General features: G+C 52.0%; 1 protein-coding gene and 1 long non-coding RNA gene across 4 annotated transcripts in view; one reads left to right on the top strand and one right to left on the bottom strand.

Moving 5' to 3' along the window:
- The window catches only part of LOC102159132 (uncharacterized), a 448,204-nt gene that overhangs the window by 180,134 nt on the left and 240,224 nt on the right, over positions 1–27,846 (bottom strand). The gene's annotated exons all lie outside the window — the stretch shown is intronic.
- Positions 7,127–16,674, top strand: LOC146399618 (uncharacterized). The gene is made up of 2 exons (XR_014818167.1): positions 7,127–8,302; positions 10,239–16,674. It is a non-coding gene; the product is annotated as an uncharacterized LOC146399618 (long non-coding RNA).

The raw sequence follows: 27,846 nt of genomic DNA, 5'->3' as shown, positions 1-27,846 counted from the left end.
TAAACTGACCCCCTCACTCTTCTCCCTTCCAGCACCTGGAGCTCCCACCCTCCTTCGACACCCAAGGAGTGGGGAGCGTGGGTGGGTGGAAGCTGAGTGGAGCAGCTGTGGGGGCAGGTGGCCTCACTGCCATGGCTCCTCGGGGTCTGAGCCTGGAGCCCCCTAACCTCTTTCCCTGGCTTGGCTGTTATCCTGCACTCACGCCTCTGGGGCTTAGGCAACTCAGAATGTGAGGTTTTGACTTAGAAACCTGCCGAGTCCAAAGTCTGGGTCATGTTGGGCCTGAGGAGCTGGGGGGGTGGTGCAGTGGCAGGTAAGTGTTTTCTGCTGTCACTGTTCCCAGCCGATCTCACGTGACGGGTGGCTCATTCTGTTATCACGACCGCCAGAGAGCAGAGTGGGGACCGTCTGAGTTCCTTTGACACGTTTCCTGGAAGGAGCCCAGCTTTTCTTATTGCTCATTTCTGCACTTCCCTGTTCTGGCTGAGACCCAGCCAGGAAGAGGAAGAGTGCTGGGAGCGAGGTGCTGTCTGCGGTGCCTCTGGCTTGACTGGGTGCGGGAAGCATGGACACCGGAGGGAAAACACGTTTACGTATCTTCTGGGTGTGTAGCTGGATCTCACAGTCGGGGGGCTGGTGTTTACGGGAAGGTTTGCGATCAGCCGCATCAGGTTCCTCCAGATGGGTTCGGCTCCCACCCAGGCAGAGCCGGTCTTATTTCGGGAGCCAGACAGCGGCCTGGGCTGGGCTGCCGTCTCCCAGGCGTGGAGGCATTTCCGGAGGTGATGGCGAGTCCCACAGAGAAGCGCGGTGGGCGCTTTTCCTCGCAGGCGTCTCTACCGGGACAACGACCAGATGATGAAATTTGTAAACATCAAGAGCATCCCGGATTCTGTGCGGCCTGTCAGGACGAGCCCGAGAAGACGTCTCCCAGGGCTCCAGGCAGGTGGGACCTGGAGTGGCCACAGGGTCCCCGCACGAGGCCAAGCCTCTCTCTGCCTTCTGTCTCCTTTCAATCAGCAACTACCAGGTTTTATTCTATGCAGCTCGAAACTCCTACAGGTCTTCCTGGACCAACCCCCATTTCCTTGGTTATTTTTGTTATTTATTCTGATCCTGACATATGGGTGACGTTTGGTTCTGTGTTACCTTGTTCATCTTTTAGTCAGGCTTCAGGTATATTCTTGATGAAAATACTGGTTGCAAGATGCTGGTTTGGCATGAGGTCTCTGCTCTGATAACTCTGCTTTATAACCCAGGGCAAACATTCCAAAGTTGTGCACAAAACACAGGCTTCTTGAGGAAATGATGAACCACATAATTTTTTGGTGAAATCATGCTTTCGCTGAGATCATAATGATACCAATATTTTGAAAAAACCAAAAACCAAAAAAAAACCGTCGACCACTTAAGAACGCTTTCGGAGACTAGATTCCTCGTGTGCACCACCCGGCGAGACAGGCGGCAGCAGCAGAGGCATAAAAAGGGACTAAGTATGCTTTTTCCAAAGGTATCAGAATCACAGTAAATTCTGGCTAAATACAGTACAGTTGCAAAAGTAACGTGACATTTACGAAGCATCTCTGAAACTGGCCCGCACTCCTCACTGTCAAGCTCTTCTACTAGATGATCTTGCTTTTTCTATTTTAATAGCTTATATTCAGTGGCTTCATAAATCTTATTCCTGAGTATCTCACTGATTTCACAAACTGCTGGTAAAAGGCAATTTAGTGACGTCTGGGTTATGGGAATAAAGACCTGGTATACCAACCACAAAGAATGTTCCAGTAAATCACTCTTCCCTTAGACAGCACGTAAAAGCTAGAATGATGTCTGTGACACGCACACACACACCCACATGCGTGCATACACCACACACACACCCCACATGCGTGCATGCACTACACACCCACACACACCCATACATGCGTGCATGCACTACACACACACATGCGTGCATGCACTACACACACACACGTGTGTGCATGCACTACACACACACCCCACACACCCCCACATGCGTGCATGCACTACACACACACACATGCGTGCATGCACTACACACACACACCCACCCACATGCCTGCATGCACTACACACACACACACATGCAGGCATAAAATTTTAGCCATCCAAGATCCCTACCCCTCCCAATGCTGTGGAATCCCACACTGTGTGAGTTTTGGGGACAAGCAAAGCCCCTTCCACTGAAGAAGACCCTAAGTCTGTATCTCCCCACCCTCCACGCCTCCCTCCTCAAACTGGGGAAGCGGCAGAGGACCTCGTAACCCCTGACACTCTGTACAGGGACCGGTGTTACGGCTGAATCGTGTCCCCCCAGAGTCATAGGCCGAGGACCCAGGTTCAGCCTCTCAGAATGTGACCCTGTTTGAAGGGACTCAGATCTTTACGGAGGTAGCTGATTAAAATGAGGTCATTGTGGCGGCCCCGTCTGTTATGGCTGGATCCTTATAAACATGGGCGACCCGGACACGGGCAGGCAGAGGGAAGACGACGTTTGTGGCTGTCTACGAGCCAAGGAGGGAGCCTGGAACAGATTCTCCTCACGGCCTCAGAAGGAACCAGGCCCGGAGACACACTGACCTCAGACTTCTGCCTCCAAGTGCAGACAGCAAATTCCTGTTGTCCCCCCCCCCACAACACACACACACACACGCATGGCAGCCCAGCAGCCCCCGTGCTGATGAGGCAGGTGATGCACAGGACCCAGAGGAAGGAGAAGGGGTCAGCAGCTGCTGAGCAACGCGGAGTCCCAGGGCCGCCAGAGCAGCGGCAGCCTCCTGTGCTGGACCTCAAGCGGGGCCGGTGGGCAGGCGGGTGTGGGCAGTGCCCGGGACCGGTTGGTTCTGCAGGACCCGTCTGGCAGAGGCTTCGGCTCCTAGCCTCTGGGGGCTCGTGCCCACTTTCTAACCACCCTGAGGTGAGAACCAGTTTTGGGGACGCAGTACCTGGGGGGGACCGCAGGTGTCAGTTACCGTGTTGAGAAATGCGGCCACACCCCATCTTCACGGCGTTGTTATGAGGCCCCACGGGAGGCCACGTGTGTGAAGAACGTTCCTGGCACACAGTAGGCCCTTAGCTGTGACCACGGTGCTCACGGATGCCCGCCCTCGTCTCAGGAGGGAGGGACAACACAGACGCTGGAACACAATGGCTCTCCTCGGAACAGGGACACACCGGGGAGGCTCCAGTTTGATCACAGCAATGGGAAAAGCTGCTGTGAGAACAAGGCGTGTGGGATGAGAGCTGCCGGGGGCTGTGTGCCATGAGCAGCCGCAGAGGCGAGGAAACGGGGTTGTCAGAACAGATGAGGCCACGGAAGTGCTAAGGAAGGGCGTGGAAGGATCCCCACTGAGAAGTCCAGAGTCGCCGAGGCCCCCCGCCCCCAGCCCAGAGTGACATCGGAGGAGAGCACAGAGCGGAGGCGTCTCAGCCGGGTGCCAAGTTCGTCATTTTAAGATCCGGCAGAGAGACCCGAGCGTGTCTGCCATCGAGGGAGCCTGGGATGGTGGATGGAGGGCGCTGTGGCCTCGGGCACCCCCTTCCACGGCGTCTCCCTACTCCTGGCTTGGCAGAAGGATGGCCCGGGGCCCCAGCGTCGCATGGCAGAGAGGTGCTGACCACGCGCACATCCGGTCCAAGAGCCCAGGCCAAACGCATCGCCTGCCCTCCTCGTTCAAGCCCGGCCCCCGCGCCTCGCCGATGCACCAGTGCCCCCTGGGCTTCCCTCCAGCCCCCCCAGCCCCTCCACCCCCTCTAACCCCCCCAGCCCTTCCAGCCCCCCAGCCCCTCCAGCACTCCCAGCCCCTCCAGCGCCGGCGCAGAGGTCTCGGCTTCCCGCCCGGGCCTCCACGAGCCGGTCAGCCGCGAGTCCCGAGGGGCCAACAGCTCTGCCGACCCTCACTCTTCTGTGACTGCTCCCCTAAGTCAGGTCCCCTCAGGCGACATCTTGTTCTCCCTTTTGTCCTTCTCCAGCCTCACCTACAGGTAAATTATGGACTCATATTCCAGAAGAACAACTTAATAGTGACCCTCCAAGGCTGAAAATCTTTGCATGGTCCCCATTCTTGATATTAAAATACATATCCCTTTGCTCAGCATTTCCACGCACTTCGAGAGCACACCCGGTCTAACTTTCTAATGACTTGATCTCCGTGTGCTCTGTAGCACAGCTCAACCGAATTATTCGTGTTTCTTCCTACATGCAGAGCTCTCCTGCTGCTCCAGGCTTTTGTCGCTTGTGCAAGCTGGCTGCACGTTCTCTCCACCTCGCTCCCAGAAGACAGAACCTCTCGTCTGTCTGCACACAGAGCCCAAACCCGCCCTCCTCCGTAAGCCTTCCTCGACCGGTCTCTCCCAGCAAGACGGAAGATTCCTTTCTTCCTCTGAAGTACAAAACACGGTATAAAACTCTCTCCTACAGCTCTCAACATGCAGGAATCAACTACTTTTCAGTATGCTTAATTCTACATAATCTTCAAGAGTTAAGGACCTGTCAGTATTTGACAAAGCAACTAGTTTGACATATTGCACACAGAAGATGCTCATTTAATGTTACAAGGCAAACAGTCCAACAGGTTACAGATAATAAACATTTATCACATATAATCCAACGAATTTGAAAAACCTGTGGGCTCTCTGAGATGCTGTTAAAGCAGTGCATATCTAATACTATATAAATATGACTGAAGACATAGTTTACCAAAGAGGATATACTGATAGCCGAGAAGCATATCCGAAGATACTTAACACCATTAGGCATCAGGAGAATGAAAAGTGACACCACAGCGAGGTACTACTAGAAGATGCACACCCACTCACACGGCCACAATGAAAAATCAATACTAACTGTCTGCAAGGAGACAGAGAGACGTGAGGCTCTCGCATGTTACTGATGGGAATAGGAACTGTACTGCCATTTTGGAAAACAGTTTGGCAGTTTCTCAAGACGTTGAAGATAAATTTATCATAAGACCCAGTAATTCTAACCCTAGGAATCGACCAAAGACAATTAAAAACATGTATGTTGATACAAAGACAATGTTCAGATATTCACTGCAGCCACAAAGTGGAAGCAATCGCAATGTACACCGACTAGAGATCAGACAAGCCAGCTGAGCAGTAGCCGTATAGTCAAGCATGAGGCCGAGGACCACATAGCATACGAGTCCCTTTACATGAAATGTCCAAGAAAAGGCAAATCAGTAGAGACAACAAGAACAGAGGTAGTGATATCACACGCCTTGATTCCAAACTATACCCAAAGCTGTATTAATCAAAACGGTGTGGTACCGGTGCAAAAATGGACGCACAGATTAATGGAACAGAATTGAGATCCCAGAAATAAATCCACACATATTTAGACAACGAATGTAAAACAAAGGAGAAAATAACATAGGATGAAGACAAGACAGTTTCAATAAACACTGTTGGGAAAACTCAAAGGCCACGTGGGAAAGAACGCAACTAGGTTTTTATCACACCTGAAACTGACTCAGAACGGATTGAAGAGTCGAACATAAAACTAGTAGATGAAAACAGGACAAGTAACCTCATTAAGTCTTAGAGTTTTTTTTTTTTTTTTTTGAATCTGACTCCAAAGGCAAGGGAAATAAAAGTAAAAGTTAACAAATGGAATGACATCCAACTAAAAACCTTTTTTGCACATTAAAGAAAACCATCATTGAAACCAAAAGGCCGCTTACTAAATGGGAGAAAATATTTGGACATTATATACTCAGTAAGGGGATAATACCAAAGATACATGAAGAACTCATACAACTCAACCACAAGACAAACAACCTGATTAAAAAATGGGCAGAGCACCAGAATAGACATTTTCCCCAAAGAAAACATATACACGGCCAACGGGTACAAGGAAAAATGTTCAACGTTGCTAATCGTCAGGGAAATGCAAATCAAAACCGCAACGAGAGGCCATGCCACACCTGTTAGAATGGCTGTCATCCCAAAGGCCGCCAGCAACAACTACCGGTGAGAAGGTGGAGAAAGGGGAACACTCGTACACTGTTGTTGGGACGGTGACTTGGTGCAGCCGCTCGTGGAAAGGAGGATGGAGATCCCGCTAGAAAATCAAGACTGGGAACCACTACTGTTCCACGCCGAGCATTTACCTGAAGAACATGAAGACGCAAATCTGGAAAGATACTCGCACCCCTGTGCTCACTGTGCTATTATTAACAATAGCCAAGACAGGGGAACAACCTAAGTGTCCAAAGACAGATGAATGGACACAGAATATACATAATTTTACTTATTTATGGAATCTTAAAAAAACTCATAATAAACCAAATGAAACAAAAGCAAACTCTAGATGCAGAGAAGAGATCAGCAGTTACCAGAGGGAAGCGTGGGGGCTGGAAGCTGGGGGAAGGGGTGGGGGGGCCTGTGTGGGGCTGGATGGCTGCTGGAATGTGGTGCTCGCCGCTCTGACGTGTACACGGATGCTGAACTACCATGCTGTACACCTGAAATTTACATAGTAGAAAAGAAAAGAGAGTGAGAATACGAAGTTTATGTTCGTGTATTTTACCATGTTTAAACATAAATAGTGAAAAAAAGGAAACTAGATTCCTAGTGTGGGGAGCTGGGGGTGGGGCTGAGGAGGGCTGCACCGGGGCAGTGGGGGACTTCTGTCATATTCTAGAAGGGGACTGAGGTGATGGTGTCACAACTCTGTAAGTTCTCTCAAACCACTGAATGGTTTTGAGTTTTATGGGTGAGTTAAAAGGGGTGAGTTTTATGGTATGTAAATTAAACCTCCGTAAAACTCAACCAAAATTCCACTCCCAGATCTTAGAACCTTTATCCATTGGAAGAGTAAAATAAAACTTAACTTGCTTTAAACGATATTCTAGAAAAAATATGCTCAAGTACCACAGAGAGAGAAAATACAGAACCTAATTCTAGTTTAGGGTGTTTGGTAGGACGCTGTTTGGACGAAGGGCACAAAATAAAGTGTCTTCTTCACGCAAAGGCCACTGAAGCAGAACTAAATGTGTGAACGAAAATCACACCGAGCTACTATTTTTTAAAACAGCTTCATAGATATCTTAAAAATTTAACAATTAGGTTAGAAGGAGACTGCTTTCACTAGGACTTTATTGGATCTGATCTATTTAGTCGCATAAATGTCAGCACACCACAGCCTTTTACTAAGTAATTATGCCCCTCAAGCCTGCTAGCAAATATTTACCACTTGTAGCCTAATTAAAATTGAACCCAGGCTACTATTAAATAGAGGCCATTCTAGGGCTCTTTTCAAGAGAAATACAGGCTTGTTTGAGAGGAGAAACGCCAAGAAAATCCCTCGCAGGGGGTAGTTTCTCAGAGGTGGACGAGACATCAGGCCGATGGCAGCGCCGCGTGTGGCTGAACTGCTCCTTTTCACAAGTGGCGGGCGAACTGCAGTGGGTGAGGACCCGTGTCTGGAAGGAGAAGGGGGTCTTCAGGCAGGAACGCGCAAGCCAGCCCGTGCACCCAAGGGCAGCCCCAGTGGCGGAAACGAGGCCGTCTTCTCCCCGAGGGTCTCCCCCTCGGGCCTGCCTCCTAGAGACAGGGGCGAAGGCAGGGCGCCCGCCGGTTTGACAGCGCGGCCTCCGCGGGGACGGCGCCCGGCGCCTGCGCCGAGCTCGGGGCTCTCCGGGCGAGACGAGGGGGCTTCGAGGGGTTCTTTCTGCCGCTGCACCAGAGAAACGTCTGTGCATCTCTGCCCAGACTCCGCCGTCATCCCGCACTGCCTGCTGGCCTGCAGGTGCAGCAGAGACCTGTTCTACGGTAAATCACCCTCGTCCGGTTGTTTAACTTCCCCAACGGAACACCGCGGGCTTAGAGAGGAAAGGTCGAGGTTTCCACAAAGCCAGAGACCCGCAACTTCTCCCTCTGGTCGGACTTGGAGCGACCTCTCGTCAGGTGCCATCGCTCCTGGAGCAGCTCCTGCCGCGTCCCCAGGGGTCCTGCAGGGCGGGCTCCCAGCGCCGAGGGTCCAGGGCTCTCCTCTCCCCACATGCCCCCAGGGCGCCCTGGAGGGCTCCTCCTGGCCTGCACTCCTCTGCAAACCCAACACCGTCCTGTGGATGTGCTGAGGGGCGGGCGTGGAGATTCCAAACTACGGACCAGTTTCATAAAAGGCAAAGTCTTATTTTAAATTCTGACTCTTGTCTTACTTTCTATACTAGCCACTTATTGAAAAGAATTCTTAGTTGTTTTTTTTTTTTTTGGTTTTTTTTTCATTTTATGGCTGCACCCGCAGCATATGGAGGTTCCCAGGCTAGGGGTCGAATCAGAGCTGCATCCACAAGCCTACGCCAGAGCCACAGCAACGCGGGATCCGAGCTGCATCTGCGCCCTACACCACAGCTCACGGCAACGCCAGGTCCTTAACCCACTGAGTGAAGCCAGGGATCAAACCCTCATCCTCAAGGATACTATGTCGGGCTCTTAACCCACTAAGCCACAACGGGAACTCCTTAGAATCTAAAATGACCTTAAAAAGTCAAAACCTTCCAAAAGGTCAGGGACACGTCATAAATGACAAAAGGCCTGGTGCAGAAGGCCTATCAGGTGGGTAGGTACGAGACAGGATGAGATGGGAGAACTCACAGAGGAAGAGGCATTTCCCGTAGTTCTACAGCAGAGTAAACAGAAACCTGGGGGAAAATCAAGACCAAGCGATGACCCATTTTTTGGCCTGTCCAACTTAATATGAACAAAATTTTAAGACATGGTTTGGGTGAATGCATTAGTTTTCTGTTGCGGGTATAACAGTTCACCACACCTTTGGAGGCTAAGAACGACAGGGGTCTGGAAATCCGAATCTGACACGGGCCTCACTGGCTACATGCAGGTGGCTGCTCTCTTTGGAAGCTCGGGGAGCCCACTGCCCCCTGTCTTCTACTCACTGAGAAGGCGCTGCACACCCGCGCCGAGAACAGCTGTGGATCCAGTCACCCACTGGCCCCGAGGCTCCGAACCCGTCCCTCCAGAGGGAAGCGGCTCGAGAACGGCCGACGACCACTTCCTCTGAGTGTGTGGGATCCAAGTTTCTTGCTGGCATTGTACTCGTGGGCACTCTCTGGCACTTCCTGCTGAGTCTGCTGCGAGGCGTGTGACCCTGTAGAAGAGGGCCGCCCGGATGTGCAGTCCAGCTGCGCACCTACTCACCGTGGGGACTCGGGAAGGTCAGTTGTCCTGCCTGGGCCTCAGTTTTCTCGCCTGCAAATTGGGGGCGATACTAGTACAATCTCCAAAGACCAGTACAGCCTGACGCCCACCCCACGCCCTCGGAATCGCCTGCTGCAGGTTGCTGGCCGGCCATCAGGGCTTTTGGCCGCCCCCCGCCCCGGGAGAGGCCAACCCTTGCTGAGTCTGGGACCTGGAGAGGAGCCCCTCCCTGCTTCCGCCCACACGTCCTGCTCCCACTCTCTCTGGGTTTCTTTAAATAGGCTGTGTTTTCATCCAAGTGTGACACCCAGGGCATGTGAGTTGGTGATTTGGGGCGGTCCTTCCTTGCTAATTTTATAGAAGAGAAAATAGCCACTTAGGCCAAAAGTTAAATACCAATACATTATTGCATCATATAAACCATTTACCTCTAATGCAACGGCCTCTAATAAGCTTTTCGTTGTCAGGGAATGGCTCGACACCTAAAAATTGTGTCTTCTGACAGCTTCTCAGGACAGATTAATATGATGTATCATATACAGATTTTCTACTCTAGGCATTTTTAAATCGTGTTGTTGCTCTCTGACGTTAAAACACATTCCAAGCAAGATTTACTTTTAAGTAAGTGAGCACGAAATACAATACTGAAGCTGACTTTGGATATTTCTAATTGTTTCGAGTTTACTGGGCTATTTCCCTTCATTTAAATGTTGTAGAAAATTGGGAGTTCCTGTCACGGCTAGTAATGAACCCGACTAGTGTCCATGAGGATGCAGGTTCGATCCCTGGCCTCACTCAGTGGGTTAAGGTTCCAGCACGGCCGTGAGCTGTGGTGTTGGTTGCAGACAATGGCTCGGATCCCGCTTTGCTGTGCCTGTGGTGTAGGCCAGAAACGGCAGCTCTGATTCGATCCCTAGCCTGGGAACCTCCATATGCCACGGGTGCGGCCCTAAAAAGACAATCAATCAATCAAGGATCAATATTGTAGAAAATCACTTGGTTTAAGGAAACACTGTGTAAACTGGCTAATGGAGTATACACACCTGGATGCTGAGCCTGTCTTGGGTGTCAAAGAATGTCCCTTTCCTGTGACAAGTCACAGTGATGCTGGATAACCCTTATTAAGCAGAATGGAATGACAGAAACTCAGCACCAACACCATAAAATCATGGAACTGTACCACTTTAGAGCTGGAAAATCCTTACGAGATCTAGCCTAACTACCTAGTTTTATGGCTGAAGCATCCAGTAAAATTCAGCTTCCATTCATCGGAAAATACCTTTAACTGAGCGAGCTGCCAGGGAATGGTCTCCCAGCTCGGGGGGTGACAAACACAGGTCGCCAGCAAACAGACCCTCTCACTAGGTCTTGTGTGTTAGGAGGACGTGTCTCTGGAACCCCCCCCCCCAGGTAGGGTGAACCGGGGTCAACTGAGATGGCCTCCAGGAGGTGTGGGGGTCAGGGGCCCACAGCACAATGTGTCCTTGAGTCACAGTTCTGGTCCCTGAGATCCAACCAGCAGATCAAAGGCCTGACAAATGGACGTGCAGACTAAGGCTGGAAGTCGGCTCAAGTCTGCCCTTCCCACAGCTGCGGTGAGACGCTCGACAGGAATGTCCTTCCTTCCTGCGCTGGGTTATTTCTCCAGGACAGTGGGCCGCTGTCCTCTGAGCATCAGGAACCAAGCCATCGCTGAGGAGTCCTCACGCGGAGTCGGAGCAGAGCCCACGGCTGGGACCGGGTGTGGCCTGCGAGCTGGTGCCGGGAGGGAGGTGGGCTCCCAGGGAGAAAGTGGCAGCGGGCACGGGGGAGTGAGTGCTTCCGGGGAGGGGTGTGTCTTCACTAGGGTCCTGGAGGCGAACTTTCACCGCGTGCGGTTGAGCCCACGACCCCTGACCCTGCTCCGAGTGTGTGTCAGCCAGGCCACCGCTGGCTGCCGTGCGCCTCCCCATACACCAGCCTGGTGGGACCCGTGTCAGGTCCACAGACCCGAGGGCAGCGAGCCAGGCACCCACCTCAGCCCAGAAGCCGGGCTCACGAGCCTGCCCTGGAGAAGGAAGCCTTCACCCAAACCGGGCTCTGATCCTGCCTGTGAGAGGGCCTTCTTCCCGCACCTCCTGGCCAAGACCCGCCAGGCTGCAGGCAGGCTGATGGCTGGACGGCCCTGCCCGGCTGTGGGGAGGACACCTGCAGTATGAGGGCTGGTCCTTGCCCCTCGCCCTCCTCCCTCTAGTCCACCCTCAGCCGACTCCGGCTCAGAGCTCTCGGGACGCCCCCCTGCGAGCAGGGCTGCTCGCCACTCTCCCGCCACACACAGCCCAGCCCGGCTTCTGTGCGGTGTCTGTTCTCTGGCTGCTGCGAGCCAGGGTGTGGACATGACGGACTTGCTCTCAACACACAAGGCCCAGGATCTGCCGTTAGGGGTTCAAGCCCCCAGCGGGCTCGCTGGCTGGACCACAGAGCAGCGCCCCCTGCTGGTGGCTCAGCCACCTCCCTAAGCTCTCGGGGGACGCCACCGAGACTTGTGCGTCCTTCCTCTCCTGCCCCCGTCCTCCTGCAGACACAGCGCCCCTGGGAAAGAACCCTCGCCTTGTCTCTTATCAGCAAGGATGCTTAGCATGCCTGACTACGAAAATCACGCTTCTGCTTGGAGGCCAAGCCGGCCCGCTTTGAGGGGAGATGAAAGGGCTGGAGCTTCCAGAAACAGTTAAATGTAACATTCCAAGAGTCAGGAGGGCAGATTAAAATAGGATTCTGCTTGCAATAACATTTGGGCCTGTTTCACATCGCCAGGAGTCTGAGTCCGCCGAGAAGCCTGGTCTGCGGGGCGCGTCCGTGCTTTCTCTGCTCCCCGGTCATCTCACGGCCACACGCTTCCGGGCAGGGGCGCCCAGCCCATTTCGGGTCAGAGCTGTCCTCTCTGCGGCGACGGTTGTGGGGCAATAAAAACAGCAGCTCGCGAAGGGGATTTGCACGGGAGGGAGGCAGGACGGTCTGCAGACGGGTTGGAGGGAGTCACCTCGTTCAGCACAGACCAGCTGAGATGCTTGTGTCACGACGCACGAGGCGCGCTGGTTGCTTCGCCATCGTTATTTTACTATTGTTATCTGTTAATGTGCCCCCTGTCTCTGAAAAGGCCAGATGACAAATCGCTAAGAACCCGGGCAAAGACGTGGTCTCGAGGCGTCCTGTCCGGTGCCCGCGCTGGGAGGACCCTCAGCCCGAGAGGGTCGCAGGCCTCCTCCCTGAGACCCAGGAGCCTCTCGTCTCCTGACTGACTCAGCGCGACTGGAGGAAACAGAGGCGCCGTGCTGGGTACAAGCAGGAGACACACAAAGGCTACTGCAAAGCGCTCGGGCTCCAGGAGGCCCGTGTCCTCCGGCGAGCTCCGTGTTGCCCTCTGACCCGAGGAAACAGGACCCGTCATTCCAGCCAGAAGCTCGGACACCTTTCCCCTCAGGGCACACCTGCCTCTCCGAACCCCAGCTCACCGTCCAAGAGGCACTGCTGGTATCGCCCATTTGCCCAGGAGGAAACCGACTACAGCACTGCCTGAGGTCACGAGCGATGAGCTGGGGAGACGAGGGTTAAATGCTGCTAACATCCACCTCCAAACCTAAAAACTCGGCCACACTGACCGCAAAACAGGCCTGCAGACACAAAGTCGCGTTCCTGTCCAAGCTCACCGGCAGCAAACACGAACCGGACTTCACCTCGTGTACAGACGCAGTGATCTGTACAGCAGCTTTTCCGAACAGGCACCCAGTTGGGAACAAAAATGCTGTCTTTTCAAAACAGGACACTGCCTTGGCACCTGCTGGGGTGCTATATTCACTCTGATGAATATACCCCATTACCCTCCTAAAACTAGACGAGAACTGGCCTCCGGGTTTTGTGCAGGCGTGCTGAGCCTGAGGAAGGTAAACAGCAGCGCCGGGCGGTATCGTCTGTTTGCTATGAAACGTGCATTACGTATCAGAACCGAGCAGAACACGAAGTAATAGGTCACTTTCCTGCTCAACGGAAAGAGAAGGCCCTCGGCACCTTTTGACAGCTGCTCACCCAGCTGGTCCTGCTGCCTTCGCCAGGGGACTGTTTCTCTGACGGTCCATGAAGGTGGTTAGAGGGCCCTTCCTGTCTCTTAGCCAAGCCTCCTCCTCCACGACACGCCTGCCCCCCTCCGCCGCACGGCCAGGCAGCAAGAACCCGCGGGTGCACTCCTGCCAACGTGCTGACCCTTCGAATGAGTGTTTTAAAACACCAACACTCATTTCAACTTTTTTTGTTTGTTTTGTCTTTTTAGGGCCGCACCTGCAGCATATGGAGGTTCCCAGGCTAGGCGTCGAATTGGAGGTACAGCTGCCGCCCTACACCACAGCCACAGCAACACAGGATCCGAGCTGGGGCTGCACCTACACCACAGCTCATGGTGATGCTGGCCAGGGATTTAAACTGCATCCTTATGGATACTAGATGGGTTCTTAACCCGCTGAGCCACAATAGGAACTACTATTTAAACATTTTAAAGTGACTTGATATCACTGAATCAAAATTTTGGCCCATAAATTCTATGCCATTCAGTGCTTTTCGCTTTTTTGCTTTAAGCTCTGATTCCTCCTCTCCCAATTTGAGAGATGACGCTTTTAAAACATTCCACACACTTAAAAGAAAAATCACCGCGTAGATGCTGAACAAACTCAAGGGCTTTCCTCCTCTACGCACCCTCACAGGAGTGGGGAACTCAGCTCCTCTGGCAGAGCACAGAGAGCGTGTCTTCCTCAATAACCGGGTTGAGGGCAGCGCTGACCCCTGGGACCGCTGCCCGGGATGGGGGGCGGAGCTGCATCTGACTGCAAGTCTAGAGACGTGCGTCTTCCAAACATTCTTCGGGAAAGCCAAGCTCTTCGCATCTGGACTAGACTCTCTTAATTTAAAGAAAGGAAAATGGACTTAACTCCAAGAGAGCTATGTTAGCAAAGAAGCCACAGCGCCTGGGGATGGGGCCCTGGCAGCAGCTGCCTCCTGGGGGGCCTCCTCCTCTCGTGCGTGTGCCGGCGGGATGGGGAGCCGGTGTTTGCACGGCTCCAGGGGATCAGCGCTGGGGTGGGAAACGCAGCCCAGTGTGCCCTGGCATCTCCTGGGACGCTCTCCCTCGCCTCAGACTCAGGTGACTCTCCCTGCCCCAAACCGCAGGGCTCTCCCGCACCTTGCTGTCCCCTGCTGTCCCCTTGCTCGCAGGCTCTTTGCTCTTTACCTTCGACCTGCTGCCTCCCTGCCTCGCACGTCGCGTTCACAGCAGGTGAGGCACTTTGGCTGAGGACGGCTGCTGTCCCCTAATTCCTGAGCAGAGTCCTCCCACTTCACGGCTTCTTTACTCCCGAAGCGCATTCAAGCGCCTTCACACCCGGAGCTGCAGGAGCACCCACGGCTGAGCCCTCGGCCCCGGCTCTCGGATGCCCTCTGGCAGGTGCCCCGCGAGGGAGGCCCTGGATGATGACAGGGCGGAAGACTCGGGCCTCTGCCAACTCCACTTCCCAACAGAACCATCTGGACCACCCCACTCAGATGTCTGCCTGGATCGCCCGTCCGTGGTCCACTAACCGCTGAAGGATTCAGCCCAGCCGCCGTGGCCTCTCCCTCTAAAGAAGTGCCCGAGAACTCCCTGAGTGAGGCTGGCCCCTGGCTGCCCGAAGAGGGGCTGCTCTCCGTGCCCCCTGCCTCCTCTTCGCCCTGGGTCATCTGCAGTGGGCAGGTCGGGGGTCTGTCCACCGCACAGACAGCAAGTGACTCTGACCTTAAATCCCAAGCTCCCGAGTGCCTGCCGTGGCGCAATGGCGGCCTCGGCGCGTCTCTGCAGCAACAGGACGCAGGTTCAATCCTCGGCCCGGCACAGTGCCTTAAAGGGTCTGGCACGGCCGCAGCTGTGCCGTAAGTGGCAACGGCAGCTCAGATCTGACCCCTGACCAGGGATCTCCATGTGCCTCAGGGCGGCCAGGAAAGAACAACAAGCCCCAGGCTCCTGCATCCCCGAGCCCTCTGCCCTCTCGCCAGACGCCACACACCCGTTCTTCGGGGCTGCCCTCTGCTCTCCCGGCTCCAGGCCACGCTGCTTAGGGGGCAGGGGCACCTGGACCCAAGCCTTGTCTCTGACCGAGCAGCCTCTCTGTTGGCTCCCACGGCGACGTGGGGCAGTGCCCTGCTCACGGCTCGGGCTTGCTGTCGTCTCCCCTGTGCCGCCGACACCGGCTCAGCAGCGGCCCCGACGCGAAGGAGGCGGCAGAGCGGGAAGACCTCGGCGCGAGCCAATTCCTCCGTCCCGTTCAGGCGACCCCGGCAGGAAGCCACCGGGGGGACGCTCATCCACCGTCTGAGGACGTGCCGACGGGGTTCCACGGACAGAGGTGCGGGCCGAGGTCTCGGCGGCCCTCAGCTGCCACGGAGACAGACACAGGCCGAGGCTGCCTTCCGAGCGGATGCCAAGCTCGCAGCCGTGATCCCTCGCGATGACATCCACGGAAAGGCCACGTCCTAGCCGGGGACACCGAGGACGTGGGCCGAGGGCGGGCCTCATCGGCTGGCCTAGCACGAGGTTTCTAACCTGGGAGGCACCTGCACGGTCGAACCGCCTCACTTTTACTAAAGAAGGATAATTCGCTTCCGATGAAGGTCAAGCCAATGAAACTGCTTATAGGAAAAGGCCTTTCTTGTCCTGACACGCATCTAGGAGATTCTCGGGGAAGCCAGCCCAGCAGGGACGCCATGTCACTGACCCCACGAGACCCCAGGAGGCCGTGACTTGCCTTCATCACTCCACGCCCCGTCTGCCCCTGGGTGCCCACGGCGTCTCATGGAGTCACCTTGGTGAGGTAACGTTTGTTGAGTTCAGCCTGGTGACACAGCTTGTTTATTTTCGTTAACTCGAAGGTGATGGTTCCACTTTTAACACTGAGCCAGATCCTTGTTTTGGTGTGACGTCATCAGTAGCTGAGAACTTGGATGAAAATCTTACTCCCGCACCTCAGATAAGGCTGGGCCCTCACTGCATGTGGCGACACGGCCTGGTCCGCTGTGCGCTTCCTTGGGGAGGGCAGCCCTGCCATCCCAGGCTGGTCGTGTTCCTGTGTATTTCACATGCTCCTGCGTTCAAGACCCATCAGGGGCAGGCACATTTCATTAACTGGGAGAGAACCGTCTGGAATCATGTATGTGGCTGCTACCCATAAAAGCTTAACAGAGAAAGGTAAATATGAAAGTAACAGACTTAGTCTAAAATCAGAGATCTCGGATAACTGGCTGCCTCTAACCCAGACTAGATGGCAGCAGTATGTCTGCGATGGCACCTGCTTCTCTGCCCTGTGGGAGGGTGGAGCTAAGCTCTGACACAAGTGCACAGACAACAAATTACTCATTTATTCTGAAACCGGTACACGGCCAGTCTGACTCTAGGTAACAATCCGAAACAAAAACAAAGACAAGAAACTCCTTTCTCTGTCTCTTTTTTCTATTTCTGTGACAATTTCTTCTTGCAGAGAGCTGTGAAGGGTCACGATTCTACCTTCCTTGCAAGCTCAAAGGTTGGCCCTCCAGTTTCACGGCTGCGGGCAGAAGATGGGAGGTTCCCGGAGCAGGGATAAAGGACAGTCTACCACCCCAGAAATCACAGCCGCCTACATATCATCACTTTTCTTGCGCTGGTTCCTTAAGGTTCCAGCTCCCACGGAGCACCGTGAAGAGGGCCGGTGGCACGGGACATGCATCAGCTGCGGGGTTAGCCCGGGCTCCCCAGAGAGGAAGAGCCAGCAGGTGGCGGGTCTCCAGAGAGGTACCTGCACCATCTACACCTGTACACAGGTAGCCTGGCAGGCAGATTCCTTTCTACCATCACAGAAAAGGGCTTGTGTGACTGTGGAGGCTGAGAAGGCCCACGGTCGGCGGTCTGCGAGCTGGACGCCCCACAGAGCCGTGCTGAGTTCAGTCCAGTCTGAGAGCCAGGGAGCTGATGGTCTAGGTCAGAGTCCCAGGTCAGGAGAAGATGAGATGCGAGGTTCCTCCTCAGCAGTCAGGGGTGACCTTCTCCTTCCTGGGTCTCTTGTGCCCGTCGGGCCCTCGATGGATGGGCTGGCGTCTGCACATCAGGGAGGTCCGTCTGCTTTACTCACCTACAACTTAAAATACTACCCCAGACTCAGTACCCTGTAACAGCCTAGAATGGAAAAGAGCCTGAACAAGAATCTCTACAAAACATATGCATAACTGAAGCACTTTGCCGTATACTTGAAAGTAACGCAACATTGTAAATTAACTTACTTCAATTAAAAAAAATGCTAATCCCTTCCAGATGCAGCCTCACAGACACACCCAGAAATGAGGTTTAAGAAGACCCCTGTAGCAAGTCAGATCAACACGTGACATCAGCCAGCACAGTGGGGTGACCCGCGTGGGACCCCAAGCTGGGAATCCCCAATCTTTCATAACGGGACACCTGCCCTGTGCTCCAGAGGGAGGCCCTGCCCGGGCCCTGTGGCCCCTCCTAAGGGAGAGGCAGTATCACTGTCCCCGAAGCTCTTCACTCTACGAATGTCCCTCAAAAGGGCTTCCAAAAAAAACGCCCTCGGGACCTTTGCTTACAGGGCCGGCAGAAACACACGGGATGCGTGAAGGGCTGTCTCCCCGCACCGCTTTCTGCCCTTGAACGCCACGGAACCACATGAAAACTCGAAGCTAAGGTCAGCTGTTTGCACCATGAGGAGAATGACTCCCCATCCTTATCCTCTCCTCTCCTTCTGCCCAGGCATGTTTGTTTTCTATTTTATTGCATTTTAGTTCAGTTGAGTTTATCTTGTTTGTTTATTTGCCTTTTTGGCGGCATCCATCACGTATGGACGTTCCCGGGCCAGAGATCAAATCTGAGCCTCAACCTACCCACGGCAGTCGCAATCCTTCACCCCCCCCCCCGCATCTCAGTGGGAACTCCAAGCAGGTCTGCATTTTAAAATCGGCATTGCTAATTGCAGAACTGTGACAGAAATCCCAAGCTTTACAGGGCAAGTCGGAAATGGTTTAGGGAGCCGGGAGCCCGGAGCCCCACCTGCCGCGCAGCGAAGTGGCGGAAGTAGGCTCATCCCCAGCGTCACGTCCCGCCCACGCTAGGAAGCTGCTCTTGGCCGAAACCACATTTTCCGCCCCTCCAGCCCTGGGAGGCGTCCACACCCGTGCGTTTTAGGAAGAAACATGAGCCCGAGGGATGTGGGCTACAACAGCACGGTGCACAGAAGAGCCTCCCCGAAGGCCCCTCCACGCTCGGGTCCCTTTTGGCCAAAGTGAGGAAGGTCAAGGATGCCTTAGAAACCAAATGCAGAAGGCGGCAGAGTCTCTGCGGAGAAGGGGGACGTCTCCCCACCGGCTCAGTTTGCCACCTTTCATGTTGAGGCTGCTACGTTCTTTAGGATGACATCTCTACTTATTTTAGGGTCGCCTGTTCTAGCACTAGCCCCCAGCACTAATGAGCTGCACTGGAGGCATGTGGACGCTTCGCAGCTGCTCGGAGGGTCTGCATCCTGACCTTTGCCACCTGGGTCTGCAGAGGTTTAGACTCACACCCTCTGTCCCATGGCAGAACGTAGAGCTGAGTAAAACGAAGAATACAGGGACGATGAAGGTAACTCACGCTGCGGCTCGGACGCCTTCCGTGCACTGAGGACGCACGGTTTATGCCATCCGAAGACTCGGGAATTACCTACACCTGCCTCCTCATAGCGGAGAGCCCACAGCTAGACGAACGTCTCCAGCGACTTAGCGATAGCTTTCTCTGCCGACTTGTTAAAACGAAAACACTCAGCAAAACTGAAAATGATAAAAAGCATTGGTAGCAGCTGGGTTTGTGTGGTTATTTTTAATGATAATCACAATTTTTTTTTATTGGGACAAAGAAGAATCTCATTGCTGTGGGAGTAGCAGTGGCCTGCGGGATGGATCCTCTTTAACTAAGAAATAAATGCATCATTAGCTATATATGGTTTAGAACCCTGTATTAATAGAAAGCCAAGGTTGGCAAACCTTTTCCATCAAAGTCCAATGGAAAATATCTTAGGCCTTGTGGCCATAGGCCATAAATGGGTGGACCTGGCCAGTTCCCAATTAAAACATTATTTACCAAAGAAGCCTCTGGACTGGATTCGGCCCCTGTGCCCGAGTCTGCCAATCCCTGACCTAAAGAGGCTAGGTTCTTGTGTGTGGACAGAAAGCCTCGCGTTTCAGGGAAAAACGGCTTCTAGAGCAACACCCTTCAGAGCTGTCAGATTCCAGCTCCAGGACCTGAATTTCTTTTTTGTAATTCTTTGTAAATTACAAGTAATGGATTGCACGCACATTCTGTCCCTTGCGGTAGGGATTTCACGGGCTCCCTTCCCTCTCCTCCAGTTTAGTGCCTGGTTTCAACTGACCTGAGCCTTCGCTTATTCCACTTGCATCTGTGCGGTTTAGACGTTGCTTTGCGGGGGTTGTCACGTCTGCCTGCTTCCCTCACAGCACATACGCGTTACATAAATCCTTACCATGTATTCACTTGAAATCAGTGTCATGACTTGATCATCTTCCGAAAAGTATTTCCTAGTCGTGTGTGTGGGGGCAGGTGTATGTGTTCAATAACCAAGAGTGACCAGGAACTCGGCCATGAGGCTCTAAGGGAAGGCTCCGTCAGTCTGGTTTTCCCAGACCCGCCCCGATCTCACAGACAGCACAGCACTGCGGCTTTTCCCAAAAGCGCTTTCATAACTATTAGCTCATTTGTTTCTTTCAACACCTCTCTAGGCTTTGTTAAGACCAATGATTATCAAAATCTCATCAAGAAGGAAAGTGTGAGACATAGAAACTTCACAAATGAATTTCTGTGTCTCTTTGGAAAGACACGCTAATTAAAGATCAGCACACAATCACTCATTGACTGCCCTTCCTGCCCCCTGGGCTAGAGAAACCCTCCTCTCACCTGTTCCCCACTGGCCCTGCAGGTGCTTAAGCCACCATCTTTTTCGAAGGACCAGGAAGATCACAGTGACAGCTGAACTCTGGATGTTACGTGCACTGGTTTGTGCATCTTACAAGGACGGGACGCGTTCAAGAGTTAGCAAAGATTTACTTCTCAGATTTGGAGTTTCTGTCATCAGCAAGGCGATATTACAAATATTCTAGTCTTCTATCAAGTTGATGTGAATTTTTTAAAACAATCTCCTCCTGACGAACTTTCTCCTGACCACACAGATAGAAGGCAATCGGACACTTAAAAGCTGCCACCAGACAGAGTCCAGGGAGAGACAAGGAGCTGCTGCAGGCCCCCGGTGGAGCTTGCAGCAGCTGGATTCCAGGGAAGAAGTCTTTTTCAACGTTGCTTGTGAAGTTTTAACTTCAGCATTGAATAAAGCTCAGGAATAGAAACTCAACAGGAGGGACATGAGTGTCTATAAATACGGGGCCTTGTAAAAGCCGATTCTAGCTTATACCAGAATGCTGTACAGGAGATGAGAATGGCAGAAGGCGACAGGGCAATTCAGGGTCTCTCAGCTAACCGCCTGCCACAGAGGGTCTGCATCTCCTGTCTTCAAGCAGGGACGTGGCCAGAAGAAGACTCATCTTCCAGAGGGCAATGCTGCTGTAACAACAGGCAACACATCTGAGCCTTTTCCAGAATAATTAGAGGATGGTTTATCAAGGAAAGCATGCAGTGTTTCTATTTTAGATTCTAAGTTTGATGGAGGAAATTTTTAGAGCAGATGATCTTGCTCATAGGGCTATATTTCAACTAATTTTAGTATTAACTTGGTTGGATATTAAAAAAAAAGATGAGGCAGATTGCAGACTTAAGACCAACTTCTTCAGAAGTTTCTAGAGCATTCAATTTTATGTCACTGAGAATTTGTGTTTGCATTTGCTTCTCTATTCAGAGACAACAAGGTATACTTTTTAATCTTTGAACATCTATTAGAAACTTTGTCCTTAAATATATAAAAATATTCCTTTGTTTGCTTTTTCCCTCTGTAACTATTAAAGAGGTATATAATATTATGTATGTAATTATGTATTATAACATTTGTACATGGCTGAAGGTCATATAAAGTGTAAATTATGATATTTGGGTTTCTATTGACTCAAGTCATTTTAAATATAAGATATATAACTTTTTAGTTCACAAACTGTTAAATTTCAGAAATTATTTTTACTATATTCAAGAATGAAATGAAATTCTTTACACACTTGTTGGTGGTTTTCCGCCTTTATGATAAGCTGATAGAGTTCAAGGGAAACTACGTACATATGGTTTCAGATCTAGTGAGTCTGGCTCGCAGAGAACTGTGATTAGAAAGCACTGGGGAAAGGCCCTGAACAGCCAAATGACCTCGAGAAAGAAGACCAGAGCTGGAGGAATCAGGATCTCTGACTTCAGACTATACCACAAAGCTACTGTCATCAAAACAGCATGGTATTTGCACAAAACCAGACATATAGATCAATGGAACAGAAGAGAAAGCCCCAAGATAAACCCACACACTTAGGGTCAGTTAATCTAAGACAAAGGAGGCAAGAATATACAATGGAGGAAAGACAGTCCCTTCAGTAAGTGGTGCTGGGAAAATTGGATAGTTACATGTAAAAGAATGAAATTAGAACATTCACTAACACCAAACACAAAAATAAACTCAAAATGGATTAAAGACCCAAATGTAAAACTGGAAACCATAAAATTCCTGGAAGAAAACACGGGAAGAGCAACCTTTGACATAAATGGTAGATCTGTCTGCTAAAGCAAAGGGAACAAAAACAAATAAACAAATGGGATCTGATTAAACTTAAAAGCTTTTGCACAGCAAAGGAAACCCCTGACTAAACGAAAAGATGAGTGAAATGAAAAGTAGATAATAACCTACTGAATGGGAGAAAATATTTGCAAGTGATATGACTGATATGGGGTTAATATCCAAAATACACACACAGATGATACAACTCAACATCAAGAAAAGACAAACAACCTGATTTTAAAATGGGCAGGAGACCTGAACAGGCATTGTTCCAAGGAAGATATACAGATGGCCAACAGCCACATGAAGAAATGTTCAACACCACTAATTATTAGAGAAATGCAAATCAAAACCACAATGAGGTATCGCCTCACATCTGTCTGAATGGCTATCATCAAAAAGACTACAAATAACAAAAGTTGATGAGGATGCGGAGAAGAGGGAACCCTCTTACCCGGTGGATGCGAATCTAAATTGGTTCAGCCTCTATGGAAAACAGTATGGAGATTCATCAAAAACCTAAAACTGGAGCTACTATATGATCCAGCAATTCCACTCCTGGATATATATATATATATACACATATATGAAGAAAAGCAAAACATTAATTCAAAAAGATATGAACACCCCAATGTTCACAGCAGCATTATTAACAACAGCCAAGATGCAGAGGAACCCTAAGTGTCCACCAACAGATGACAGGATAAAGAAGATGTGGCACTTAACACACAATGGCATACCACTCGGTCATAAAAAAGAACCAATGAATGCCATGTGCAGCAACATGGATGGACTTGGAGGCATCATGCTTACTGACAGAAGTCACTTTCACTAAGACAAAGACAAATATTGTATGCCATCACCTGTATGTGGAATCTAAAACAAACCAGTGAACATGACAAAAAAGAAAAAGACCCATGGATACAGAGAAGACACTAGTGGTTACCAGTGGGGGAAGGAGCAAGACAGGAGGAAGGGATTAAGAGGTACAAACTACTGTATATAAAATAAATAAGCTACAATGTTATCTTGTACAGCACAGGGAATTAGGTAACACTGGTAATAACTATAAGTGACGTATAACCTTTAAAAATTATGAATCTCTATGCTGTACAACTGAAACATGTTATAAATCAACTATATCTCAAATTTTTTCAAAAAGGGGGAGAAACAGTACAGTTTTTACAAGACGCCCACTGAATGTCTTTCATACATCCTCAGAGAAGTCAGAAATAGAAAGTTCCAGATCCCAGGAACATGGAAAACCTGATCCCAAAAGGTAAAGTAACATCCTAGACTTGGAAAACAGGAAATTCTAGATGGTTTTTGGCAAAACACACGAGGCCCCGCCTTCTGTGTGTGTGTGTGTGTGTGTGTTAGATTTCTGAGTCTGTGCATTCCTTCCAATCTGAGAATTCTCTAAGGGCTGAGCCTGCTGTTCTCGAGGCGGCCTAGGAGTAACAGTGGCAACAAAACAGCCTACCCAAGAAAGAGCAAAGGATACTGTCCTTGCCGCTGCTTCGCAGAATCGCACATTTCAAAACCCACCCTGCAAGACAGGGCATCTCCCCGACGCCGGGGAAGCTCCTCTCCAGGGAGAGGAGGGTGGCTGTGCTTGTGAATGGGCGCCTCTGTCTTGGGCGTGATGGCTGGATAAGCCACGCTCCTGGGCTGGGCAGGGCTGCGCATCTTGGAAATACATGTTTCTTTGTTGCGATGGCTCCCTGGAGATAACAGCAGCGGCCCAGAGGCGAACACCCAACCACAACTCCAACATCCACACGGAAGGAGGGCATCGGGGGTGGGGATGCGAGAAATTCCATCTGCATGAAGTGTGCTGGGAAAGCCTGGCTGGTGAGAGCACGCGGGCGCTTACGGTGTTGCTGTGACTCAGCTGCTGAAGAAATGTGTGTGCGTGGGGAAGAAAACAGACGGCAACGAAACGGAGGAGTCATGCTTCTCATTGTTAAGGGGAATATATAGAAAATGCTACTGAGCGCCTAAAGCTGAAACGGAATACAAAGCACACACATTTCCCTCCAGCCCCGATTCATTTAAAACGGGAGCTGGCCATCGAGGCACCCGGCACAGTCGGCGAGGTGGTCCACGGGCAGGCCGTGTGCTGGCGTGCTCCTGGGCTGACGACAAGGTACCCGCCCCTCCCCAGCTCCCAGGAAGCCGCCAGGAAGGCTGTGCAGAGCTGGGGGGCGAGGAAGTTAGAATTTAGCTGATGCTCCTGCCCAGCTTCTCCTCCACAACAGGCCGGGAGAAGCAGAGTTTTTGTGGGTGTGCTATTCAAACAGGCAGGCCCTTGTGGTTTGTCTTTTGTTTAATTTGTTACAAGATCACACAGATTTTTTCAACAGAGTTTCAGAAAGTGTCTTGGGAAATCCACAAAAACGAGCTGAATCATCTAACCCAAAGCAGCCAGCAGCACATGGGACCGGCTCCTCCTCTTCTTTCTCCTGAGAGAAAGTGCCCAGCCTCGGTCAGATGTGAGCAAGGACGTGGAGACGGACTCAGGGTCGGCCAGGCCAGCCCGAGCAGAACACCAGCCCTGAAGACCCGAGGACTTTTCCTCGATGGGGGAGGGCACGTGTGACACAACCTCCCCAGGCTTCAGGAGCCCGGGCTGGTTCTGGGAAGACTGCAACCCAAGCAGAGGCCTCCTACGGGAACCTCTCTCCCTCCCTTCTTCCCTTCTCCCCCTGGCTTTTTTTTTTTTTTTTTTTTTCTGTCTCTTGTCTATTCTAGGGCTGCACCCACAGCATATGGAGGTTCCCAGGCTAGGGGTTCAATCCGAGCTACAGCTGCCAGCCTATGCCAGCACAGCAACGTGGGATCCAAGCTGCATCTGTGACCTCCACCACAGCTCACCGCAAGGCCGGATCCTTCACCCACTGAGGGAGGCCAGGGATCAAACCCGCAACCTCATGGATGCTAGGTGGATTCGTCTCCACTGCGCCACAATGGAAACTCCCCTTTTCTTTTTTAAACTCAGGTTCAGCGCATTTCTACCTAAGTCTGCAGAGCAGGTTGTGCTCCTCTTGGCCTGGGGCCTGGCCCTCTGATTAGAGGAGGTGGTAGGTGGGGCCTGTCTGCTCACATTCCAGCCCAAAGAGAACGCGGCTTCTTGCTTTGCAACAGGACTGGGTTTCAGGCCTCCGAGAGTTCAAACCAGTCTTCAAAAGAGTCTCAGTCAGGAAGAATGAAAGGAACCCGAGAGTGGAGGAGTCGGTTGGTGTTTTGACACTGTCTCTTTTCATTAGAGAGTCACATTTCGGGGAGGGAGGGGTTTCCCCTTTTGAAAAATGCTCCCGAAATGCCTGACTCACTGCGCTCTTGCGAGCAGTCAGCACAGTGCCTGGGAGTCTGGGGCAGGACAACCGCAGCCGCCAGGGTTTCAGATGTCGCTGAGCCAGCTTTTCCCACGGGGCCAGAGGCCCGAGAGGGTCCTGCTTCCGTTCCCAAAGGCCCAGGCTGTTCCCCTCGTGGAACAGAAAGGGGTCCAGAGGGGATTCTGTGCCACAGCTGCCGTCTGTCCGACCGCATCCCGCCTCTAAGGCGCTGGAGGCGCAGGCTCTGAGTCTGCGATGTCTTCATCCTCTTGGCAGAATCTGGCTCAGAGCGCGAGGTGGGCGGAGAAGGGAGACACCAGCCCTCGTTACTGAGAGAAAAAGGTGGCAACCCTGAACCAGGAAGTGCCTGTCTCCAGCACCCACAGGGCAAAGGCGGGGTGGCCCTTCCCTCCCACGGCCGGACACGCCTCGGAGAGCGGGCCTTGGCCAAATGCGGTTCGGGTTTGGACATGAACAGAGGGCTGGCCCCGCGAGGCTCCTTGGCCAAACGGGTTTTCTATTTGCCATTGTGTCCACAGGGGCGTGAGAGGCACCCCATCAGAGGGCCTGATTTAGCCCCCGGAACAGGAACTCAGACCCCCAGGCAGCGCCCGCATTTCACCGCGTCACCTTCTGGAGAGCTGGATGCTGATGGCCAGCTGTACGCTGTGCTCCATCCTCGGGGGGCGAGGGGGTGTGATGGCACGATGGTGGTGAGGAGCCACAGCAGAGCCCCCGCCAGGGTTTAGGCCCCAGCTGTACACAAGGATTTGTTCTGGGTGAGCTCGCCCCCTGGGAGGGTCTCCTGGGCCCCCGCCCCAGAACAGGGGCCTCGGGGTCTAAGTAGCAACGGGCCCTTGATGGCATTAGTAGATTTTTCTTGGTCCCAGATAGATACTAAGTCTCAAAGGGAATCTAGTGTTTTCTTTTACTAAGCAATGACAACAACTGTGGTGTGGGCATGTGTGTGAAGTGAAAAACTACACAACAGTGGCATTTTAGAAATCCTGTATCTTAGAACAAAGCTACAGACACCCTGGCCAGGGCCCAGGGCAACTTACCACTAAATGCCACCAAGAGACCAAACAGAGGCCCGTCCACAGGGGGCTCCCGGGGCGTCCAGGCCCCCCAGGCCTGTCACCGCCTGTCCCCGCTGCTGTCGCACTCCATCAGATGCACCATGGCACCTCGTGCTTCCCCTTCCCAGATGGATGCTCCAGCAGGTCTCTTTTCTGATCAAACTTTTTTGATTATGCTCTTAGTTATTTTTCTAAAAATCCAAAATGTTTTGTTTGTAGGCATCCTCCCGTCTCTTAAAAGCTGCCAGAAGCCTGCCTTCTGCTGTTCTCACACCAAAATCCCGCTGGGAGTCTCAGAGCCACCACCTCCCTTCCAAAGCTTGAAAAATGGATTTCTGCACTGAATTTCCATTCGTTATTAAAAGCGGTATTTTTCTTCTTATCCCTGGATCCTCGCTTCCACGGGTGTTTTTCCGTCCCTGCAAATGGCTTATTTTGAAGTGGAAAGAAGTAAGCTGTTTTTCTTTGGAGTAGTTCTTCTCTCCAACCTGAAAGGGTTCAATGGTGAGCTACACACAGCAAGGCCGTTCCAGAGACAAGGCTGTAATTCTTAGGAAATGGAGCTGGCATTTTGGTGAAGGGACCCAATAAACTCATCCTAAATATACTTACTAACCCACAACCAGAAGTGAAAATCCGCAGCAGCAGGTGTCTGCTGGGAGCAGGGCGGGCGGGGGTGGGGGCTGGCTGGGCAGGTGCTCCTGAGCAAGGCAGGCTCTGGAAGGGCGACGGGGCACTGCGCTGAGATGGCACCGGCGCTGACGAGGCCGCTCAGCTTGTGGCGGGTTTCCCGTGACCAGGGATGGGAACCAGGAGAGCTTAGGAGACTGGTTTACACACGCAGCAAGTCCGGTTAGCACATAGAAGCAGAGGCGGTGGCAAATGGCTGACATTCAGCGACTGTCCTCCCAACAGTTCTCCTCGTGGCCCAGCAAGTTCTGGAAGTCCTCTTGGGCGTCAAGGTACCGAGAGCCATAAGTCCATAGTTAATTAGCTCTGAATGACGTGCTCAAGACGATAGATCTTTGTGCTAAAAATGAAACCCAAACGGGTCTGGTTGATTTGTGTCTAATTCTGAGTTCTAATTTAATTAAGACGACATACTGAGTTGAAATAAAAAAAAAAAAAGGCTCTGGCAGAGTCCTTCCCACGTGAAATTCAAATTCAAAGTCTGATGGCTCAGGAATCTCGGGTTCTATTTCACTGTAACATTGCTTAATCTGTTTATTTGCTCCTCTCCCAACAGCTTACTTTCTTAACTGGCTTGCTTCTCATTCAGTCACTGAATTTCTTAGTTGCTCAGAGGGATAAGCTCGAGTTTGCACACAGACACAGCTTTCTATCTTACTGGCTGACTCATGCGACAGCTCTCTGAAGATTCAACTCTTTTCTCCACCAGGCTCCGATCTATGGGAGAAGGTTAGTTTTGAGCTAACA

This window comes from Sus scrofa, chromosome 10 (assembly GCF_054392235.1).
Source record: "Sus scrofa isolate SSC_HxYL_T2T_F1_AM1 chromosome 10, Sscrofa_HxYL_maternal_Yorkshire_Landrace_v2.0, whole genome shotgun sequence".
Taxonomy (NCBI): Eukaryota; Metazoa; Chordata; class Mammalia; order Artiodactyla; family Suidae; genus Sus; species Sus scrofa.
The sequence above is the reverse complement of the archived record's forward strand: the minus strand, read 5'-3'. Positions and strand labels throughout refer to the sequence as shown.